The sequence below is a fragment of the Psittacula echo genome (genome assembly GCF_963264785.1).
Source record: "Psittacula echo genome assembly, chromosome: 5".
Lineage (NCBI taxonomy): Eukaryota > Metazoa > Chordata > Aves > Psittaciformes > Psittacidae > Psittacula > Psittacula echo.
Genome location: NC_137739.1, coordinates 11,510,267 through 11,529,786, shown reverse-complemented (window position 1 = coordinate 11,529,786; position 19,520 = coordinate 11,510,267). Strand labels below are relative to the sequence as shown.

General features: G+C 50.5%; 1 protein-coding gene across 1 annotated transcript in view; it reads left to right on the top strand.

Annotated features, from left to right (window-relative positions):
* Positions 1-4,923: 4,923 nt before the first annotated feature.
* Positions 4,924-19,520, top strand: part of CDIP1 (cell death inducing p53 target 1) — a 21,396-nt gene continuing 6,799 nt past the window's right edge. Inside the window, exons 1-2 of the mRNA XM_080619292.1 lie at positions 4,924-4,958; positions 16,708-16,783. The gene's annotated coding sequence lies outside the window, so the exon portion shown is untranslated. The remainder of the gene's footprint in view (positions 4,959-16,707; positions 16,784-19,520) is intronic.

Below are 19,520 nucleotides of genomic sequence, written 5' to 3'. Positions count from 1 at the left end.
AGAGGCACTGCTGGATGAGCCCTCTCACCTGCTCCAGCTGTGCCTGCAGGGGAGCCAGTGCCACATGGTCCAGCTGCAGGGAGGGCAGGGGAGCTCGTTAGGACACAAGACCTATTTCTAGGGATGTTGCTGCCCCTGAGGGACACTGGGGACACACTGGGACATAGGGTCAGCCATGGCACAAGAATCATAATTTATTGGTGCTGGTAAATTGAGAGCTCACCCTCCCCACACAGGGATGTGCTCCCTGGCCTGGTGCGTCCTTCTATCCCTACCACCCTCTGGGTGACACTTCTACCTTGGAGTCCATCTCGTTAAGGAGCGTCTCTAGGGCATTCTGCGTGTCCTGGTCCATCTGGGACATCTTCTGAAGCAGGTCTTGCATCATCTCACTCAGCTGGACCATGGCATGTTGCAGCTCCTCCTGGCTCGCTTTGGTCTTCAGAGCAGCCTTGTCTGCTTTCTGAGGAGGGCATGGTGACAGCAATCCCTTATGCATCCCCAGCCCTGCCACCATTCCTGCATGCCTTTGCTTACTCACAACACCCAAGGTCTGCTCCAGCAGCACCATGCTCATGGCTGGGTGATCCACCACCAACTGCCATGTGCCCCCAGCCACCCACCGAGTGCTCACCTGGGTGTCCTTGGTGTCACCCCACAGCCACTCCACAGCTTCCTGCAGCCTTGTGCACTGCTTCTGCAGTTGTCTCACCTGGTCCAGCACCTCCCTGCCAAAATCCAGGCCCTGGGGAGGACAAATGTGGCCCTCGGTGAGAAACAGGGTGGATACAAGACCACGGTTAGGAAGGGATGCTTATGGGTGGCCCCAGTGAGCGGCTAGTGAGGACAGCCTGAGAGATGCCCCAGTGTGTCCCTGGCAAGCAGGGTGTAGGGCTGCAGCTCCCAGGTCCTCAGGCACTGTGTCCCCCCCCTAGGCTGGGCAGCTGAGCACCTTGTCTGCTCCATCCTGCCGGTGGTTTATCTCACTTGGCACCTTTTCCAGTTGGACAGCAATGTCCTCCAAGGTCATTGACTCTGCTGAAAACAGATACCAAAGCTTTGCTCCCAGCAGCGCTGGCTCCTGCAGGCCCCCAGCACACCACCATCTCAAACCCAAGGTTGTTTAATGGCTGTGGAGTCCCTCCAACAGTGTTGCCAGGACCTGCATTTGGCCAGCACTAGGATGTCATAGGCTGGTCCCCACCAGCCATGCCAGTGTGGCTGGGAGCAAGGCAGAGGGACAGGGAGGCTGCAGTGGTTTGGGGACCCAGATGGGATGGCTGAGTATGGTGCTACTATCCACCAGTGCTGGCAAAGGTCTGGCTGCACAACCCAGAATGGTGGCCCAGCATGGTGGGGATGTCAGTGCGCACCACATTGCTGGAGCTGGCTCTCATGGTGACTGACATGGGTTTCCACAGTCTCATGCTGCTCCAGCATCCAGCTGAGCCTGCATGAGGCTTCTTGGCCCAGCTCCTGTGAGGCTTCAGGACTGAGCTCCCAGCTGGAGGGCTTCTGAAATGAAACAGCCCCTGAGGTTTAGGGGAGAGAGAAGAGCCCCGTGCCATTCTAGAGCCAAGGAGCACTGCCAGCCCCCAGCAAAGGAGCTTGGCACCCAGGAAGCAACACGCACCTCACCAGTGGGCATTCTGCGGAGAGAGCTCTGGGACAGCTCCTGACGCATCTCCACCTGCGAACAGGAGAGAAATCAGCCTTTCACCCTGCTCTGGGAGGAGAGAGCCTGGGCAGCCCCTGGGATGGGGAGGCAGACTCCAAACCTTGCCCCCACCCCCAGTGCCATCCCATCTCCAGCCTTGCAGACCTCCCAGGGCCTCAATCTAGACGGTTAAATCCTCCTGGCACTGCAGGAGGGACAAAAGCAGTGTTGGTGACCAGGATACCAGGGCACCCACAGATGGATGTCTCTGCTCTGGTGCTCTGCTGGGAAGGTGACACAGACCCTGCCAGAAGAACCTTTGTGGGGCCAGATGTTTGCCCAGGCAGGTTGCTGCAACCAGGGCAGCCTTTGGGAGGCTTGAGGGTATTTTCCATAAGGATCTGTGAAAGCCTGGCCTTAGGCAGCTTGGGGACAGTCCCAGGGTCTGGGTGCTGAGTCTCTGCACATAGTGCCACAGATGCCTGCTGCCAGCCCCTCTGCCAGGGCTCCCCCCACTCACCAGTTGGTCCAGGATGCTCTGCAGGATGCAGCTATACTTATCCTGCTGCACTGACTGCTCTTGCATCTCCTCCAGACCAGCCTGTTAACAGAGGCATCAGGGGGGTCAACATCTCCAAGGGCTGGGAATGGTGAGGATCAGCATCAGCAGGGACAGGCAGGGACTGGCAGTGCCCAGCCGTGGCTTCAGGCAGTGTCTATCTGACACCCCTGGGCCCCAGGGCAGATCCCCCATCTCCCAGCCTGGCCTCAGCATGGGAGGGAGCTCGAGCTCCAGATCTCATCCCTGTCACCCCATGCACCTCACCATGCGTGCAGGTGCCCAGGGAGCCCAACCCCTCTGCTGAGAGCTCTTCAGCAACTGTCCCAGCTCTGTGCATGCACCTTATGGAAATTGTCCTTCAGGAGATGTAGCTCCTCCTCGAAGCCCTCGACGGTGGTTTTCAGGGAGCAGATGGTGGTGAGCATCTCCTGCAGCATGTCCATGACCTGGGAAACACAGGTTTGGTCAGTGATGCTGGGTCCCCACAGGCTCTGGGAGACATGGAACAACGGGAAGCAAAGCAGTGCACAGCAAAGACTGGGGCTTGGGGATGTCTTGGGCCCAACACAGCTGTCAGCATCAGCCATCTGTCCATCCCATAGCCATGCCCATGGAGCTCCCCCAAACTGAAGTGAAAGACGTTTGAAGGGGACAGGTGCCGAAGTGCCAGTGCCTCACCCTGGCAAAGTGCTGCAGCCTTTTCCCTTTGCTCTGTGCTTGTGCTCTAAGCCAGGGTCACAACATGTGAGTTGGGACAGGACAGAGGCTGCCAGGTCTCACAGGCAGTGAAGTGTTGGGTTTGCTGTGGGCCAGCCCCACATGCTGCCTATGAAGACAACAGCAGGGCACAACTCATCCTTGCACTGAAATGTGTGGCACAAGCCAGGAAGATGGCATTGATGTTACATGTTGTGTTCCCCACTGAAAGCCTAAACTTGAACAGCCAAATAGCTTGAACGTGTGCAGTGGCGATGTCTCCCACAGCATTCTGCCTTGGCGTGGGAAAAGCCTGTCTGCAAGGCAGCACTGCTGTCACTCACAGCTCAGACACTCACTGTGTGGAAGGGAAAGGAATGGAAGGGAAGGATAAAGGCAAGGCAAGGAAAAGACAAAGGGAAAAGGAACAGGGGAGAGAGGAAAGGGGAAAGGGGAAAAGAGAAAGGGAAAAGAGGGAAAAAGGAAAGGGGGAAAGGAGGAAAGGGGAAAGGAGAAAAGAGAAAGGGAAAAGAGGGAAAAAAGAAAGTGGGAAAGGAAAAAAGGGGAAAGGGAAAAGGGAAAAGAAAGAGGAAGGAAAATGAAAGGGAAAAGGAAAAAAGGAAAGGAAAAAGGGAAAAAGGAAAGGGAAAAGGGAAAAAGGAAAAAGGGAAAGGGGAAAGGGAAAAAGGGAGGGAAAAGGAAAGAGAAAGGGGAAAAGGAAAGGGAAAACGAAAGGGAAGAGGAAGTGGAAAAGGAAAGGGAAAATGAAAGGGGAAAGGAAAGGGAAAATGAAAGGGAAGAGGAAGGGGAAAAGGAAAGGGAAAATGAAAGGGGAAAGGAAAGGGAAAAGGAAAGGGAAAGAACAGCCTAGGGTGACCCCAGCCCCCCAAGCACAGTTGCCAGGGCAGGATGGGACCCAACAGACTTAAATCTCAGAGCATGTACCGCTGGAGCCCCAGGGGCAGGTGAGAAGTGACCAAAACCACCTTTGGCCAGTGGCTGTGTTAAAAACACTGCTCTCTAGTTAGTCCCCATAGTGAACCTGGGTCCACTGGAGCATGCTTTGCCAGGCTCCCTGATCCTGGGCCAGCATGTTTTCGTGACATGGACATGTTACAGTGTAGGGCAGGTCACTGTGTGGGGCAGGATGCCACCCAGAGCAGTGTATCCGGTAGTGCAGCACAAGGCAAAGTCAGGACACCACGTAGGGCAGGGTGCTTGTGTAGGACAGGACACTGTGCGAGGCAGGACGCCATGCTGAGCAGGACCAGCGGGCACACTGTGCTGTGACACTGTAGGGCACAACCAGCAAGACATCAGCAGCAATGTGTCAACGTGACTGGTGCTCCGCCGAGGCCGAGCACCATCCTGAGGATGGCTTCTCACCTTTGTCATCCCCTCCTCAGACACTTCAATTCTCCTCTTCAGCTGTGCTATTTCCTGTTCCGCGGTGCCTGCGGTGCCCAGGGTCCCACCAGGGGGGCTCAGCGGCGGCTGATAGAGACCCCCCTCGTCCTCCCCACTCTCCTGTAGCTGGAGGTGCTCCGGGGGCCCAGGCAGGAGGACGCAGAGCCTGCCGACCTGGGTGCTGCTGCCGTTGGCCACGCTGGAGGCCACGTCCGCCAGCGTGATGGTGAGACTCATGTCGCCTTCAGTCGCCCAAGGGGCGCCTCTGGCCGTGGCCCCTGGTGGGAGCCCGGGTGTGAGGTCACAGGAGACGTTACCTGGCGATGGCCAAGGCATTCTGTCCCCGTCCTGGGCCAGCCTGGCAGGGGGAGAACGACGGGACCAGGCCCAGTCCCCCTGCGGCCTAGCGTGGGGAGCAGGCCTTGGCCCGCTGCGGCCTGGCTCGGGGGAGCAGGCCGCACTCCGCTGGGGGGCTGTGCGCTGCGGACCCAGCCGCGAGCGGCCCCACGTGAAAAGCAAGCCCCGGCCCGCGGCGGGTTCAGCACGGCCCCGACCCGCCCCGGCACCGCCCGCTGCCCGCCTCGCCCCGCCCCGGAGCCGGTGGGTGCCGGAGCAGCAGCCGGGAGCTGACAGCCGGTAGGTGCGTCGCCGCCAGGCCGCGGTGGGGGTCGGGCCCCGGGGAGCGGGGGGGCCGGGCGAGGGAGACTGGGGGCTCCGTGCCCCCAGGCCCGGGCAGGCCGCGGCGGCCTTGTGACAGCGGGGCTGGCTGGAGCGTGGGGACACTGGGCACGGAGGGGACACACGCAGAAGCCCTGCACCGTCCGCCGCTGATACTGAGAGAGGGATGGAAATCAGTGCCCGGTTAACGCGCTGAGGAAGGACAGCGCGGCTCCAGGCAGGGAAGGTCTCTGTGCTCTGTGTGCCTGCAGCGCTTGCTGCGGAGGAGAAGTACGGGCCACGAAGAGGGGGAGGCAGCCTCTGGACTTGGACTGGGTTTTACCGCTGTCCGCAGCGGCCACGAAGTGCCGCAGCGTGCGACCAAAACCAGACAGACCTTCAGTTTGTACCCTCAGCAGTGCGGGAAGGGTTGGGACGGGAGGATCGGGTGTGCTGGAGGGCTGGAGCAGAGGGCGCGGGGTGAAATTCAATCGGATGGAAAGTGAGGTCGTGTACTTAGGAAAAGGCTTTCTTTCGGCTGTAAGGAGAGCGCTCCAGCCCCGCCGCCGTTGTCCCAGCTTGCGGAGAGGACGGCGGGGAGCTGCCTGCAGAGCGCTGTTATGAGAGGAGCAAATAGGACCCGTTACCGTGACAGATCCCCGGGACGAGGGAGCCAGGCCTAGGTACAAGTGCGTGTGTTTCCACTCATCCCTGCTGGGGAGCGATGAGCTTGGGCTGGAACTGCCCGTTAAGTGGTCAGGAATGATGAGCCTATTTTAGAGGAAATGGAAGAGGCTTGGGTATGTTGACAAGCAGAAAGAGAAATTACGATGACGGGGATGGTATTGCCCATCAGCACAGTGACAGTGTGAACCCTGTGAAAGGAGGAGAGCTCATTCAGCTGATGGGTACTGCAGCACAACAAATACCAGTGAATAAACGTTAGCGAGAGCCTGGGAGGTCTTTAACCATTAGAGTGGTGAGACCTAGGTTCTTCCTCCCCAGGGGACTGGAGAGGCAAAAGCATACGAGCTGTTAAGGCAGCACTGTTAATTTATGAAGACCACAGTGGTTTGTGGCTGCTGCTAAATGGAGGGATGGGATTTGGGACCCCAGGGAGAGCTCCAGGTCTGTGCAGGGGAGCAGGCTGGGATGAACACAGCCATGACAACATCCTCCGGATCATCTGCAGGAGTCATGCTCAAGGTTAAACTTCTCCAAGTCACTACAAGCCCAGGTGGGTGCCCCTCGGTCCGAGGTGTCGCTGGAAAAGCTGCTCGGAGATGTGCTTGCACTAGTGAGAACTGGTGAGGAGACTGGCAGTTGTCACATTCCTGGCTGAGCCCAAAACATCAGGTGGTTGAGTAGGTCGGGCACAATGATTTTAAGTAGAGCTGTTTTAAATGGTAATTATAGAGAGTTTGGGCTGAATGTAAAACTAGCTGAGAAATGCTTTGTGAATATGCAGCATAGGCTACTGTTTGTTCCCTTTCAAACTGCTTGAAATGGGGTTTTCCTTTCTGCTTTCCGGAGTGTGTGTTTGGAATAGGCAATAGGGGAGGCAAATTAGAATGAGTATTATGTAGTGTAGTATATAACCATAGTATGTCATTCATTCATTTTTAGGAACTAAAGGAGGTCGGGTCAGTGTGGAAAACACAGGCTGGAAACTTCCCTTTCCCAAAGTTTTCTCTGTCTAAATGTTGTAGCGATGTCCATGTGCCCCAGGAAATCCCTGAGAGCATATAGTGATGTACCTGTGCTGTTCTCTCTAGGCATTATGTGAGGAAGGAATTCCTGCTTAGAGCTAGGGAAGTGAGGACTTTAGGAACTGATGTGAGGCTGTCTAGTGGTGTGGCTTGGGCACAGATGGGGGATGAGGCTGTAGGGAGGGGTAGGGTGATGGAGCAATGTCCCCAGATGTCCTGAGTGATGCCACGTGGAGTAAACGTGCTCAGTCCTCCCCAGCTGCTGTGGTATGGGTGCTGTGTCTGCTCAGGGAGGTGATGGGAGAGGGGATGTGCATGTTTGTATGCTGAGTACCAAAAGATCTTGCAAGGGGTGTGACTGGGACAATTAACAGAGAGGGAGCTTCTCTTTCAGAACCTGAGCCCTTCCTAAGCAGATATTGTTTCTTGTTGTGTTTCTTGTTGTGTTCCCTCTGAGTTTTGGGAGTTGCTGAGCTTCTTGTTGTGTTCCCTGTACAGGTCCTGCACCTGAAATTCACTTCCTCATGTTTTTGTTCTGGTTGGAGCTGCTGTTATGAGAGAAGGGAGGGTGTCTCTGTCAGTGCCTTGTTTTGGTTTATGAGCATGGTTTTGAAGCTCACTTCCTAATCAGCCATGCTTTCTGTGCTTGGGAAATCACACAGTGATGCAAAGCACGGCCACTGCTTTCCTTCTGGATGAAGCGCAGCTAATGCACTCCTGTAGCTGAAGGGCATTCAGCCAGGGGCCAGGCTGTCCACAACTCCCACACTGTACGTGTTTCAGGGAGTTTTGGGTCCTTGGCACATTGGACACCAAGTGACACTGGTCAGTTGGCCCATTGTCATCTGCAGAAGTGTTCCTTTTGCCAGTTACTCACTAACATAGTGAGAGAAAGGATGAAAACAGCTTTATTATGTAAAATATTACTCTTTTTTCCCATTCAGATGTAAATTTAGCAGATAAATACTCATATTTAAAGGATGTGGTGATGCAAAGATCTTCCGGTATGAGGATGAGTGAGTTTGGAAGGAGATACACAGACTTCTAGTATCAGCTCGTATCCAAGGCTATTTTTTTCCTTATGGATAAAGAGAAGTATGAAATTTGGTGTTCTATGTCTGTTTGTGGTACCATTGTAGAGTCATACATTTGATTTCTTCCAATTGCTTTAATCATGAGAGCATATCCTAGACTGCAAAAAGCTACTTTTCTTTAACTCTTTTTAATAGAGTTCTTTGCTAGGATCTGCACCGAGGCTGTGCATCACTTTGCTGCTATTACCACGGCTCTGTACGTGTGGTAGTTTTCCAGTGTGCAGGCTCACATTTACTCAGCTTTGCACTAAGCCAAGGAAAAGATTGTTGGCTGCAAGATTAAACAAGGAGGCAATGGTCTTTGCATAATATGGAGGTTAAAATAACAACAAAGGCAGAATATACCTTCAAGTTTCTAGGCAGATATGCCGACTTCTTGTTGAACTGTGATGAGAAGATGGTGTTCTCCCAGACTGATACAGGCAAAGCTGCTGAAAACAAGGAGGACAGGAGAGCTGGAAAACAACAAATAGATGCTGATACGCCTCATGGCTCTTAGCAGCAGTCGGTGGTGTTCTAAAAGGAAAGATTCTAGCTGTACAGTACTTTTCCCTTCTCTCTGATGCAGTAAAAGTCATGGTTTGCAGTGGCAACTTCAGTTGTTCTGCAAATTGTTGGAGGGTTTTGGCTGGATTTTCTTCCAGGACCTGATTCTGCAACTGTTACGCAGGCAAAAGACTCTAGCCTGAAACCAACTCTCCTGAAGATTTAGAACAAGGTATCTGAGTGCACACATTTGTGAACACAGATGTGTATTACCTTCTTTTTCCTTCAAAAAACCACATGATGAGCAACTTCTGCCTTGGGATGTGATACTCACCTGGCTATTTTCCTGTTGTTCCCAATCGGCACTCGGCATTTGTCCTGCAAGTGGAGAGAAGCAGTGCAATTTTCATGAGCAGTGTTAGATCTTTACAGGCTCTGCAAAGGACATATCTCCTCCTCTGATCAAAGGGAACACAATTAGCATAGGTGCTGTAGGAAATCACAATCTACTTCCTCAGCAGTATAATGTCTGTGAACTGGGGTGGGGGGTGGGGGTGCAGGCTTGCTTTCAGGCATGAAACACTCAAGGAAACTCTTGGTGGCTGTTACAGTTTTGCTTTGGGCTTGTTTACTCAGGGGTGCTTCATGGCTGCAGTCTAAAATTTGTTGTGGTGGAAAGGGCTGTTTGAGAGGCCCGTGCTGGTCCCAAGATCTAGGTAAAGAATGGCGGTAGGAAGGAAACTGCTTCGTGCCTTGCATCCCCTGTATGAGGCCACATGTTAGTGCAGTTATGTTTAATCTGAACTCTCTTAGCAGGCCTGAATTTAGCAAAAGAAAAGACAAGAAATAACCCCAAAAGATGGCGATGTAATTAGCATCTTAGGAATTGAGAAGAACAGCTGCTGGCTCTGTGTGTTCAACTTCACATGGTGAAACCCAAGAGAATCAAAGAATGAAGTGAGCTGAGGCTTTCCGTGAAACTTAAGTCATGTATTTCTCTGTTACCTATTGTGATTAGTAAAATAATTCTGCATTAGTAGTAGTTATGTTTCCTTTGCCTCCTTTATACATAAGAAAATGGAATAATACTCAGTTCTCTTACGGATTAGGAGAATTTAAGTTAAAACATTTGTGCTGAGATGGTGCTCCTTCTGCCCTGAACCAGTGTGCAGGTACATTCCCTATGGTGTATGTCCTCAACCCTTTGATACCCAGTCTCTGCATTTAGGAAGAAAATCTTCCCTACCTTGCCCTAACAGGCTGATTACGTATGAACAGTTTTGGAAGATGTGCTTTTGGAAGGAGCATTCTAGCTTTTAAGTTTACACTGTTTCATCTTGCATTCCATCTTACAATCATAAATTCCATCTGTCACATCTTACCATGATGTGCACATCCCATACTCTAGCCACATTTCATCTTTTTTTATCCCCTTGCATTGTGTGGTCATAGAGAGAAGTAATTTTACTTGCAATTTGAGCCATGAGAGCCTGCTTGCTTTGGGACAGTTTCCCTCAGCTCCATTTTGGCAGCTAGTGTAAAGGCTGTGTCTATGTGTGAAGGCATTGCAGTTATCCCAGGAAGTCCCAGAGATGAGGTTAGGTCTGCGGGAGCTGCCTTCTCAGCAGGACACATTCCCCTGCCCTGCCTAGGATGGGCAGTGGGAGACATGGGAACCTGTGCAGGCTGCAGGGAGGGGCTTTTTGGCCACTGCAGAGGGGTAAGTCAGGCTCTCTGAGCTTCCCCCCTGGTTTATACTGCCAAAAAATACAGCCCACTCCCTAAAAAGACTTTGCAGATGTAAAAAGGCAAAGCAGAGAGGCTTGCTCTCTCTTGCTATTGGGCTACATGTGTAGACACAGTGCACTTCCCGCCTCGCTCCAGATCTCAGCCCTACTGTTTTGTGATCACTGATGTCCCACAATGGTATCTGGTGAAAGTATCTTTACAGAGGAAGCCCTGATTTACATCATTTGACAATTGAATCTTTTATTGAGACATGTCATGGTGGATGAGGTGCAGTCACAAGTGAGCACAGGTTATCTGCCACAGTCTGGGGATGGCAGGCATGGTCAGCCTGCTCCCTGCAGCGATGGACTCCAAGGGTCTTCCTGCTTCTTACCTTGGCATCTTTAATCTGACAGTATCTCACAGTGCAAGATAAAATGAATCAAAAGGGCTTTTTTTCCAAACATGTTTTGAAGCACAGTTATTTGATTGAAAAGATACACTCTGTAAGGAGTCGCTGAGGAATTGTATTAAAAAAAAGCCCTCATTGCTCAGAAATCCCATGTACTTCCTCCCACAGCTGGAAAGAAGGTATAATCTTTTAGATTATGGGTAAGATTATTGTCCCAGCAAGAATTATTGTAAAATTGATTTCATTTAGGTCACAGAACACAGATTGTGACATGGGGAGCAAAACTTAACCATAACCTGGCCTTACTGGGGGTGAGACGAGCAGCGCTGAGGCTGGCTGCGAGGTGGGAGTGCTTGTGTTCTCCTCGGCTGTTGTAGGAAACCTGTCCAAGTTGTGCTTTATCTTGTGCACTTCCAGTGTGGGTAAGGGAAACGGCTCCTCACCCTCTGCTAGTCGCATCCTTGAAATTAACTGCACTTTCCCTTATAGAAAGCATTTGCCCAGCCTGGAAGTCTTTGTGATATTGGGATGCCAATGTTGTAGAGGAACAAATAAAGGCAAAGATCAGGGCATAGATGGGGAGCAGTTTATGTCCTGGCTGGGAAGCACCACCAACTTAGCCTGATTCAACCAGGGCTACGTTTGCCTCCCAGGAGCAGAGGGAGGGTCAACTGCTTTTTATGGCTGTACCATGTGTCTGCAGAGCTTTTAAAAATAAAGACTGGCTGGTATGTTTTGGGTTGACTTGCTCGTATGTCCAGGATGCAGGACAGCTGCTGTCCATGTTCTCTCTCCATCTCTTTTGGGTTGTTTTGTTGTGTTGTTTTTTTTTCAGATGGCCATGACTCAGCCCTTCCCTGCTGCTTTCTGAGTTTCCTGGTTTCTGAATAGGCTATTCTTGGGACAGCAGTTCCTGACAGATAGGAACAAGGGGAGTGTTGTTTTGTTTTGTTTTGCTTTTTTTTCCTCCTCTGGACTGTGTTAATGCTCTGCTTCCCTCTGATTTTTAACTTGTTCCCAGATTTCTGAATCATCCTAAATTGTTGCATGCCATCTGGGGCGTTCTTGCTCTTGTACCAAAGGAGCTCTCTCAGGCATGATCTGGGCTGCAATCCTTGTGCAGCACCAGCTTTTCTTTTACAGCACTCCCATGAGTGTGGAGAGTTAGACTGCTATGGCTATGTCTATAGTCAAGCTTAAAACCTCCTTGTTTTAGCCCCTCTAATTCCAAGGGGCTGTGCTTGGCTCTCTAGTGATCTAGTTTGCAAGGTGTAGGTCCAGATAAGGACTGCTTCTTCATGCCATGTCCACATGACACAGTTGACACAGTGACTCTCATTGAGGAGCTAATGGGCAGAGCACTCCGGTTCAAATGGCTAAGTGTGACTTTGGATGCTGCCTCTGCTCACTTTCAGAGGTGAGGGGAAAGTACAAACTAAAATTTAAAATAATAATAAAAAAGCTTTCCAATTGCTTAATTAGTTATTGCCCCCATGGAAATCTGAAGGATACTCTCTCTGAAGTGCTTCATGATGCAGTTACTCAGCTTCATAAACAGAGAACTTTGTAATTTCTTCTGGAGTTTATTCCTCTGTAGGATGAGCTGGGGAAGGTCACCTTCCAGCGGCAGGTAGATCCTGAACCAGGTGTGCTGGCCACCACTCCTGCTAAGCAGATGCCTGGTTAGAAGTGAACATTGTGTCTAATACTAAACAATCTTTGCTGGGTTTTAGTTTTATTAAGAGCACAGCTCTTTCTGTCAAGACACAGTTGTATGCAAGGGGGAGGTAGCCTGAGCTGTTGTATACTTTGCCTTGAAAATTCAGTTGGCTTTTTAAAAGCACCAGAGGCACTCAATGTTTTCTCAAAGTCTGGTTACCAAGAGAAATTTCTCAGCCAAAAGTACTAGAGGACTCAAAACACAAGGGTAGTGTTCTTCTTTAGCATCCCTCCACGTTTTTGGATATGCTGTATTGTTGTTAAGTCAACCAAGACAAAAGCTTTTCTGTGTGAGGAAGCTTTGAGAACATTCACTGCCGGATTAAATTAGCCTTTCTGAGAATAAATTAGTGGCTGTGATGTAGGCAGCCCCGCTCACTGCAGCTGTAAAATCCACGCATGCTGGTGCCCACAGAAGGTAACTTAAATGGGAGATGCAATAGCTGTGTTTGGGGTAGTGATGTTAACTTGAGATTAGATTTCTGGCTGCTGATGAATTAAAAGCAGCCTGTTGACTTTTATTGATTATGTCTTCAAATAAGAAGCAGGCCACCCTTTTAAGAGAGGGAAAGGAGCCCCTGGGATTCAGAGCAGCTTGATTTTGGGAGGAAATCATGGACTAAGGCTGTATCTCTGCTGTAGTGTTTCTTCAACCTGGGATGCTTTTGAGGTCCTCGGCGGTCCCAATCACCCAACACCCAGTAGGGGAGCATTGGAGCCTTGTGTTGGAGGGGAGGGCAAAGACTGGAACACAGAATGAAGGAAGGCATTCACGGTGGGATTTCCATTCTACTGCTGACTCCTTTGGGCTTGAGTTTTTAGCTGACCACTGGATAAATACCTTCTGCTAGTGTGTGTGTGCTGCCCTTTTCTTGAAGTTGTGTTCAGTTTGTTTTCCAGTTAACTTAATGCCTTTATTCTGCTTTATGGTATACAAGGAAGTGCTTGCAGGAGGTGTGGGTATGTGCTGAAGTCTCAGCTTGCCCTCCCAGCTGCTCTGCTGTGACCATTCAGCTCCTCCAGAATCTTAACGTAGTCTTTGAGGAAGAGAGTGAAGCTGGGACTGGAGACTACTTCCACTGCTGTTAAATATCTACTCTTTCCTTGGGTTTGTTGTAGGTCTTCCACAGCGACATCCTCTGGAGCATATTGGTGTTTTGGGAATGGAAGTTCCCCAAAAGTCTGTGGCTTCAAGCTACAGGTGCTGTTATTTTAGTACTTTTAGTACTAAAATACTGATAGTACTATTTAGTACTAAAGTACTAAAATAATAATAGTACTGTTTTAGTGCTGTTATTTTAGCCTTTCAGACTCCCTCTTGAGTGCCACAATTCAGGATGCATTAGCACAGTGGGAGCTCAGGTTTGAGCTGGCTGCTGGGCTATTCTGATGAGAGAGTGAACAGTTCTCAGCTTGGTGTTGTAGCAGTGGGAGCCGCTGTGTCTTCATCAGGCTCTGGAGAGGATTTCAGTCCTGAGCCCTCCAGAGAGCCGAGCTGTTTACCTGCCCTGAGGTAACTTGGTGTTATGTGCTTGAATTTTCAGCAGGCTCATTCCCCAGCTGTGAGAGCAGTGACCCAGCCTCAGGACTGGTCACTCACAGCTGGTCAGCCTCAGGACCCTCTGATCAGCACTGCTTTTAGCGTCACAGTAAAGCAGTGGGGTGTTGCCTTTAAAGGTAAAGAAAATCTTAGAAAGGGACTTGAGGAGGTGTATTGCTGTGTATTAGGAATGCCTTGAATCCAGCTGCTGTGTCTAGATTTTCAGCAAGAGGTCTTCCGCTTGCTGTGTCCATGGTTCTGGAATTGGTGCAGAATCTGGGTGATGTCCCACACGCGCCAAAACAAAGCTGATGCCTGGAGCTGTGCCTGAAACGTAAGAGTACATCATCTCTCTTCCTTCACCCTTGTTTTCACAGGGAGTACAGCTCTGTGGGCCTGACTGCAGATCTTCCTGAACTTGGCTAGCTCATTTGTGTCTTGGTCAGTGTTCTTGTCAGTTCTGCTTACGTTTAAGTGAGCCAGGCTAGTGATGTGGCTTTGCATGCCTGCATAGTCTCCCCTAGTAGGCCTGCTGTGCATTGCCTCCCAGCAAGCAGTATTGGCAAATAAGGCTCATGGGGAAGCAGCTTTTGGCAGGGTCCAAGGGACAGAGATGTAGCAGCTCGTTACATGGCTTTGTTCAGCAGACAGCAGCAGTTTTGGGGGAGGGGTTATGAAGGAGTTGGCAGAAAATGGGTACTGCTTACTGAAACCAGAGTCATGAAACACTTAGGAGTAACAATGACTTCCCTGTACCGGGAAGTCAGCACAGACTAGGCATGTCTGGCTGGAACCAGAGGGAGAAATGGGACAGGCAGGAGCTGTGTGTGACTCAGGGTGCGTCCCAGGGCTCCCTCAGAGTCCCTGTGCTGTTGGACATGATCCAGTGCTGGGCACAGTCAGTGGCTGTTGATTAACCCAGGGGATTTCCCCTCTGTACCTGGGACATGATCATCTGTCTCTGAGCAGGCCAGATGAGCTGAGCTTGGGAGCAGGGGGTGCAAGTGCCCTCCTCCTGTCAAACTGCCATGGGACGAGTGAGCCCCACACTGGCAGGGCCCTGGGCCACCCTAAAACAGATGTCCTGGCCTGGAAATGGGAAGATCTGGTCATGACATGGGAGGAATAAGGTGAGTGCGATAACATGAGTGGCCTCAGCATGAAGGAGTTCCTCCAGTGCATGTCTCTGGACATGCATGGCTCCTCTTTGTTGGCGATAGGACTCAGAGATCTCAGACCTTGCTTAACCCCAAACCATGCTTCTTCACAAAGAGTGAGCCGTGGCCTTAACTGAAATTGAGTGATAGAGACCACTTGTCATTAGTCCTCAGAAAAAAAACCCAAGGCGACACTGTACCTGTAAAATCTAAACTTAAGCAGCTTCTCTGGCACCAAGGTAGGGGTATCTGTGGGGGCAGAAAATGCTAATGTTGGATTCGATGATTCTATGACTGAGACTGGAGCTGGTCCTATAGCAAGCTGGTGCTATGGCTCAGATAAGAGAACATCAGTACTGTGTTTTGTACATCCCTCGGAAGGAAAATGGATCTGGAATCACCACCAGTGTATTCAAAATTATTTCACTGTGTTGCAAAATCTGCAAGGGAATTCTGAATAGGCTCTTGGGCTCTGATTAATTCTGACACTGACATGCGGCTCCACAAAAGTGCTGATCCTCTATGACTCTAATTTCTCCCTCCCTTGGAGCTTACTGCGTCATTTAGTGGAAGTCACACATGTACTCAGTTTGGTTCAGCAATGATATAGCTGTATTATAGAATCATAGAATAGTTAGGGTTGGAAAGGACCTTAAGATCATCTAGTTCCAACCCCCCTGCCATGGGCAGGGACACCCCACACTAAACCATGCCACCCAAGGCCTCATCCAACCTGGCCTTGAACACCGTCAAGGATGGAGCATTCACAACTTCCCTGGGCAACCCATTCCAGTGCCTCACCACCCTCTCAGTAAAGAATTTCTTCCTTATATCCAGTCTAAACTTCCCCTGTTTAAGTTTGAACCCGTTACCCCTTGTCCTGTCACTACAGTCCCTGATGAAGAGTCCATCCCCAGCATCCTTGTAGGCCCCCTTCAGATACTGGAAGACTCCTATGAGGTCTCCACGCAGCCTTCTCTTCTTCAGGCTCAACAGCCCCAACTTTCTCAGCCTGTCTTTCTTTGACTTTCTCTCAAAAAATCTGTAGAATGAGGGAGTAATGAAAAATATGGGTGCATAAAGGAATAAAATATTTTTAGCATAGTTTTGGGAAGGATTTCTGTCAAATCCCGAGTTGTGCTGTGAGGGGTAGTGGGTAATCATCCTATATTCATCTTCTGTGTGTGAGAGCTGGAGGTGCTATTGAAATGGGCAGGCAGCAAACTGACAGCAGGAGACACTTTTGTGTGCAGGTAACTGAGGAGCAGAACTTGCCACTACCGTCAGTGGCAGAGCTCAGTAAGCCAGTGGGCTATAAAGGAATTGAAGTGGTCCATGGGGAAACTCCAGGCTGCCTCTCTAAAACTCAGCTGTTGAGAGTGGGAGGAACTGACAGGGGAGTCACTCAGCCCATGCTTGCTTCCTAACTCGTGCTTAAATGTCTGTTAAGGGGTGTCATCAGAGGTCAGCTACAGAGCATTGACTAACTTCAATGTAAGGAACTGTGGAGCTTCTGCTCAGTCTCCTCTGGGACTTCTGCTTGCTGTTACATTTCTTGAGCTGTGGATTTTGTGTTTGTTTAAATGAACAACTAGTCCTGTGGGACAGTTAAGTTTGGTGTTAATGTTTAAAGCACTGGTATTGGAGTAGAGCTTGGTTTTAGTGGCTCTAGCTTATTGCAGGTTATGTTATTAATATTATTAACTAGATATCAAATGGATGATGTAATGCAGTATTTATCCTCTCAGGGGAAATTTTAAGTAGATTCACAGGACTGCAGGCAAGAGCTGCTGATATTGCTGGGTGCTTTCCCATGCATGTTATCAAGTGTATGCTTCATAACTTCAGTGAATGTCTCACGGAATTGCTCTCTGGCTCCCCAGGGATTTGGCTTGTGGCACCCTCCTTTTCTCATCTTGGTCTCCCTGGAGCAGATTGCTGAGGTACAGAGGATCTCAGGTTTGTCTTTAATGTTACTTTTAAACCCATCTTTGCATCCATGAGAACGCCTAGCATATTACAGTCTGCCTTGAGGCCAGCTGGTAAGGTCTGAAACGTAGCACCTCTTGCAGGGCAGCCTGTGCTTGCTCCATGTGCACAAAGCTGTCTTTTAGCTGCCCTGTGGTGGTCCAGAGTGCTCTGTGCACGCCTGAACATTCCCTGATACCCCTAAATGTGTAAGGCCTGGGGTTCAGTCTTGGAAGGTTAGGGTAACGGCCTCTCCTTGATGCAGACACATGATGCTTCCCCTAACGGTGTGCTGTGGTTTGGGAGCCCAGAACAGGGAGCAAAGAGCTACCCCAGTTCTTTCATTTCTGCTGGTTTTTCTTTAAATGTTCAGGTTAACTAGGTTCTGGCAGTGCTGTTTCTGCAGGCTCTGGCAGTGCTGTTTCTGCAGCCTGCATGAGGAGACCCAGCAAGCACTTGGTCAGCCCATCTGGAGGCAAATGGCACTGGAGAGAATCCCAGAGGCAGCAGCAGGTCCTGACAAATGCTCCTCCTGCACATAACCCTTTGTGGGTGTTGCAGATAAACCATCCTTGTCTTAAGCAGGGGGATTTTGTCTATGGTTTTCCTGACATCCATACATAGTTGCTGCGCAAAGCAGTAATTTGAATCTCTGGCTGAGGACAGCTGAGCCTGGGCTGTGTCATGGAGATTATCTGATTGTGCCTTGGATTTAATGCCTGGAGAAATCTTGCTTTGGACACAGCACCTGGCTTCCTGGGAGGATCCTGCTTGTAGCTGGTTAGCCTGCTGGGTGACAGTGGCACACAGAAGGTTAAATGACATATCCAAGGTCCCAAGGTAGAGGACTACAGCAGGGATGCTCCTCCAGAGATTGATGTGCTGTAGAGCAGAGCAGGGAGCTTTGGTCATCTGATGTAGCTGGATTGAACAGTGAATAACCTTCTCCTCCAGCAATCCTTTGTGTTAAAGGACTCCTCCTACCCTGCTTTGCTAGCAGAGCTGTCCATCACAGCAAAGGAAGAGCCTGACCCTCCCGGAAGTAGCTGATTTCTGCAGCTGAAATCTGAGTGCAGAAGTGTGGGAGCAATGTGCTGTTCTGCAGCAGCCTGGCTGCTCCTGCACAGTGGGTGTGTGCTCCCTGGCAGTGCTGCTGGAGGCGCAGGGCTTCTGCTTCGGGAGATGCAGCTTAGAAAAAGAACAGACCTTCCCGTTAGTCCTTAATTTCGGTTTCCCTCTGCGCCTTGCGCCAGTGTGTTGTAGGCATGCGCCCTCTTGCTGTCTTGCCCAGGACCAGGATGATGAGTTGAGAAGGTGCTGCTAGGGTTAACAGCCAGGTAAAGGAGGGGTAGTGATGCCTGGTCTAGGATTGCCAGAGCATCCTCTTTGTAAAGAAAGCTGCAGCACTGTCTTCTGTTTATTGCTTCCCTCCTGGCTCTGGGGAGGTGGTGTGCAGGCTGGAGGCAGTGAATGCGCATGGGAAGAGGCAAGGCTGAGGGGGAAGTTTGGCTCGTTCTCAGGGAAAACATCTTTTTTCCTTTGTTCCACATAAACCCAGCCAGAATTAACCACTGGCACTGCTTTTTCAGCAGGGAGTTTTGCTGTCTTTCCATTCAAGGTAAGGGCTGTGTGCTGTGGATTGTGTGTGGTGCTCTCAGGAGCAGTGGGAGCTGAGCCACATCCCCACAAGCTGTGTGGGAGCATGCAGTGGGCCTTTGCATGGGGAGGGCAGCACCCTGGCCTGTGCTGTGGCACAGGGGTAATGCAGAACATGCTGCAGAGCCCACCTAGGCTGGGCTTTGGAGATGCTGCTCAGAAATCTATTGTGAAGGAGGGCATTGCCATGGTCGGGGTATGGCTCTGACCACCTCTCATCTGACCCTGCTCTATTCAGTCTCTACTTGCTACCCCTAAAAGCCCTTTAAAGGATAACAGGCTGATGTTTTGCCAGTATCTGACCTGCCTTTTGTGTTCATACTCAGCATATTTGTCTGTCTTCCTAGTCTTGGTATTTCCCTCTTTCTGGACCAGGTAGAAGCCTGTGGCACACAGATGGCTTTCTTGAGGCTGGGAAAACTGGAGTGGTAGTGCTTACAATGCTGTCCCTTTTTTAAGAGGAAGAAGGCTGGCCTCAGTGAGGGGCCCCAGCTTTTTCAGAACTCTTGACTTTGCTTTTAAAGCCTGGAAGCTGAAATTTGTGTCTTTTTGATGTACAACAAAGCTGAAAGTGGTCGCATCCTTTTCTCTTATTATTCATTTAATTTTAGCGTGTTTTTTCCTTTTCTAAATATTAGAAGTTATTTTTTGTGGAGGAAGAGCTCCAGAAATGTGCAGTAGCAGCTTTTGAAGTGCCAACATCACCGAGCATGGTTGAGTATAAACAAATGCCGCTTCCTGCCCCAGTGGCTGGAACCAGTGCTCACAGAGGCAAAACAAAGCCAAATCGTTGTGAGTCGCCAAATGCCAGAGGTGCAGGGGCCACGCAGACCGTGTTTCTGCTCGTGGGAGTGGACTTCAGCTGCGCTGAGGCTGACTCAGGGCTGCAGCAGGGCCAGCACTGCACTGTCAGGTTGCACGTGAGTTAATGCTTGCGAGTGATCTGACTGCTCTGTCCTTCCCAGGTGCATCTCACTCTTGGTGATTTCCAAGAGGAAGCAGCCTGAAGCGCACATGAATGCTGCTGGGGAGAATGGTGTTAACACGTCAAACCTTTGTGTCTCCAAGCAGT